This window comes from Camellia sinensis, unplaced genomic scaffold (genome assembly GCF_055761805.1).
Source record: "Camellia sinensis isolate YWXY unplaced genomic scaffold, ASM5576180v1 Unanchor1, whole genome shotgun sequence".
In the NCBI taxonomy this organism is placed as follows: Eukaryota; Viridiplantae; Streptophyta; class Magnoliopsida; order Ericales; family Theaceae; genus Camellia; species Camellia sinensis.
The window spans coordinates 24115369-24119841 of record NW_028128987.1 but is presented as its reverse complement, the minus strand read 5'-3'; positions in this window follow the sequence as shown (position 1 = coordinate 24119841).

Sequence of the window (4473 nt, the reverse complement as noted above, 5' to 3'; positions counted from 1 at the left end):
ACGATTTAACGTGAAAAATCACTTTTGGAGTGCCTCCAATTAAATAAAAAAAAAAAACCACGGGCAAAAGCTACAAAACAAAACAATTCACTAAGAAGACAAAAAGGAATTACACAAGTGTACCCTCAATTACCTAGCAAATCCATGCCTGAATTGAACTGACCCCTATGTGTCTCTTCCACCACCGTCTTCACCTCGGAATTGTCTTGCCCAACGTTAAATCCACAACACCGATGTCGAATCCACGACAATAAGCCACTCTAGAATCCACCAAAGCTTCAGGCCCAAGTTTCATGGTATCCACCGAAGAATAACTCTCTCTTTTGTGAATAAATGAAAACGAAAAAATCCTTGATGATGTTATTATGAAGTTCACGGATCCATTGATCATTCTTAAATCATCAAGAAAACACTCAGAAAGCACCCTCCAATATAAAACACTTTGTATCTTATTCCTCTCTAAAAATATGGATGGCTCAAACACTAGAAACAATGATGTAGACACCCCATTTTTTATCGCCCGCAAGGCTCGAGCGCTTTATGTGGTACACATGATGATGAAAGTGGTGTTGTACGTGGTTCGAGGTCTCAACGAAGGGGTTATGTTTAAGCTTTGAAACAATCCCAAACCTTCCATATTCCCACTGATAAAACCCCAGAAATCCATTTTTACACATTGTACCACCATATGCTGAGTCTGAAGCAGAAAAACAGAGGATCACATTGAGGCCCGGCTATGCCTCATTGAGAGCCGACCGTGGCTATTGATGGCCGACCATGCCTTGGTAGCGAGAAACACTGTTCTGGGTAGGCACCTGCCAGCTGTCCATTTATGAAGATATTTATGACCTCTCTTGCTCAAAGTCTATAAAAACGAAGTTGTATCTCTGTTTTGAGAGTTGAAGAATTTCTAAAAAGCTTATACACCTTCTTGAGAGCTTCTTTTTCTTGTGCAAGCAACCTTTGAGCAAGCTTACTACCTTGAACCTATATCCATACATCATATACACCTTCACACTTTAGCCTTGAAACCTTGGTTGAGCCTTGAGCATCACAATTCAAGCTTCAGAGTGTGTTTGGACTTAGTTTGATTCACAACAAAGAGCTTACCTTTCTTGAGAGGTATAAACTTAGTATCTCTTCTCTTGCTTTTATTTCTATCATTTGCTATAAAGTTCTTGCATTTTTGTATTGTTTTGATCTTCCTTCAAGTGTCTAAGCTTGGGTTTGGAGATCTACCAAAGGGTAAAGAGAGTTAACACTCTTTCTTACACCCCCACCTATAGCTCAAACCCTTGTTTTTACACCCTTTTCTTTGCTTTCTAAATTGATTTTCTTTCTTTGTTGTTTAGCTTTTTAGGCTCTTTTCATGCACTTTAAGCCACTGTTTTTTACCTATTAGAGGCTATTTTAGGGCTATCCTAGTTTGTTTAATCAATTCATGATTTGATTAGTTTGCTTGTTGTATCACAAGTCCATATACATAGCTTGTTACATATTGTTATTGGCCTTTCTTTGTTTAATTTCCATGTTTAAGAGCCTCATTTTAATAATCAACTCACCATTCATTTCTTTCATTTGAGAGTTGTTTCAATCGGTTGACGGTTATTCAAAACATGAACTACAGATCTCTACTTAATGGCTTAATCTCTACAGAGGTTGATTGTCAACGACATAGCCTCTTTTTCATGTCGAGAATCACTTCCCATTTGGCAGGCTTCTCACTTAATGGACATAATCTTTAGTGGATGTAATCATCACCTTGGAGTTAATGGATTGAAGGATGGCAAAGACTAATGAATTTGGCTTAAAATGAACTAACCCACATAAAGAAAATGAAGTATATTGCTTGGATTTGGCCGGACGCTATGCCGAGTCTATTGTGTCAAGGGTTGTCTTACATCAATTCAGGGTGTTTTGACGATCCTTGAAGCGCCTTTACTTCTCCTCTTTTAAGCTCATCCCATGATAAATGGGAGGGATGGTTGTTATTCATTGCATTTATTAATCTTTGTCCAAATTGTGTCTGAAATCATCAAGCAATCAACTTACTCATTGATGGTTTTGGAAACGATTCCAACCTTCTCTTGAGGTTTTCCCATGATAAAGAAGTGTGAGAGAGACAAACAGAGTTTAAAATAACTCTGTCTACGTTGTTTTCACTTCAGAGCACAAAACAGAATTTTGTATAAAATTAAGGCACGACCGGCCTTATTTAGGCCCAATCAGGCTTCATTGGGGGCCGACCAGCCATCAATGTTTCATCAGCAGTACATTTTGCAAAAAACAGAGGACAGTGCCTGAAAGTGAAACAGAGCAGGCCTAGACAAACAGAGCAGTTCTTGGACATTGTGCATGCAACCCTTGTGCATCCTTACTTACATCAATGTTGTAAATTAATGCTCTGAGTATTGTTATAATTAAGTATTATTGTTGTTACAATTAGTCTTGTTGTAATTATTATTATTGTTGTTTATTTGTAATTGTTATAGTTAGTTAACTTAAATAGCTAGTTTATTTCTCATTATTATCCTTATTGTAATAAAGTAGCTAGCTAGTTAGTTATTTGCTTATTTATTCATTCGGTTTTATAATAATTAGTTAATTCAGACTTTCAGACTTTGATTCGCACCCTCTTATGTGAGGACTAACATGTAATAAGTTTTATGTCTTCCAACTCCACGTCTTTCTCCCTTTTACTTACTTGCTGACAATGGTTAGTATAGAACATCATGTTTCAAATTAGCATTCTTATGCTTTGCATCCATTGTCTTGCATGCATCCAAGGTTCGGCTCATCATACTAACCCAATATCTATATTCAAATTCATTGCTTGAATATGTGTTTTATCGCATGTCTTGAATGGAATCATATGCCATGCTCATAGCTGAGCCTATAAATTACATAATGGGTGCGTTGCATTTAGTCATATTGCATTAGTTAAGAGCATGCATATTTTCTAATTATTTTTCTTTGTTTTGGCTCAGAGTACTAGGTGAGCAATTTTGAGTTTTAGCATCTTGCACTATATGTCTATGTTGCCATATCTAGCATAAATACCATGAGTCTAATTGCTTAAATGTTATACTTGTTTGAATGCCGATGGGTGAAGGGTAATTGCTTAAATTGGGACAAATTGATTAATGTACAAACTCACAAGTGACGAGTATCAAAAACAATTTTTCAAATGAAACATGAAATCAAAGTGTTCCAATCTTCGCACTATCAAGATACCATCTATCGTTACTAGATTTTGTCTTGAAACATACCTACAAAAACTTGATTTTTCTATTAGTACCCATATTTTCTTAGGATAGAAAAAGTAGCCACATTAGGCCTCTTAACCAAGGTCTTACCGGTATCCCTCGTATGCTCGGTATGAAACTTATTCCTTATGCCCTTCTTTAGCTATTACACTCATTAGCATGTTATTAAAGGAAAGTCTTACTATATTGTGATACTCCTATCTATGTCTATCTAGTCAAGGAAAGATCTCTAGTTAGCCTTACTTTTATTGGAACTAGGCGGCTATGACGAGAAGATGAGAGACCTATAGATATTATCTTACAAGTACTCTAAAATGAGAAACTTAACATTAACAAATGAAATATCATATAAGGGCCTTTACCCTGGCCTGCTCTAGCCCTTTATCTAGCTGGCTTTCCTTCTTTCGTAGTCTACCATTGAAAGCAATAGCAAAATGATTTCTTTTAACAGGACATGAATGTGAAATATGATATTTTTTACCACAAAAATAACATGTAAGATGTGAGTGTCTAGAAGATGCATAAATAAAATTATTTTTGAAAGTTTTTCCTTTTGAAAAAGGTTTATACCCAATTCCAGCTCTACCAAAGGTACAATTTTGACTTTTAAGAAGTTTATCTGAAGTGTCTCTTTCTTGAGTGAATTTCGAAAGAATGTTTTTTAAATCTTCTATATTTTCGTTTAAAACAACTTTATCCTTTTTTTTAAAGAATCATTTTTAATTTTGAAATTATTTAATTCCTTTTGTAAAATAAGGGATTCTTTTGATTTTAAAATTTCATTTTCTTCTTTTATTTATTTTTTGTAATGCTTCAATTTTATTAGATAAAGATTCATTTTGTTTTGTTGAACTTGAAAGCAATTTTTTAAGAGCAATATTTTTAGTGCCAAGTTTTCGAAATTTATCATGCAATTCTTCAAATATGAATTCTAATTCATCAAAAGAATAATATTCATTGTTTACCTCATCATCATCTCCAAATTCCATTAGGCATAGGTTGGCAACTTCATGGTTGCTGTCATCATTTTCTGAGTCACTTTCATCACTATCTCTCCATGCAACAATCATGGCTCTTCTTTTGTCTTTCTCGTATTGTTTCTTGATTTCCAGACAATTGGCCTTGATGTGATCTGGCTTGTTACACTCATAACAAGTGATTTCAGTTTTCTTATTATTTTCTCCTTTTGTAAAATCTTTTCTACTAT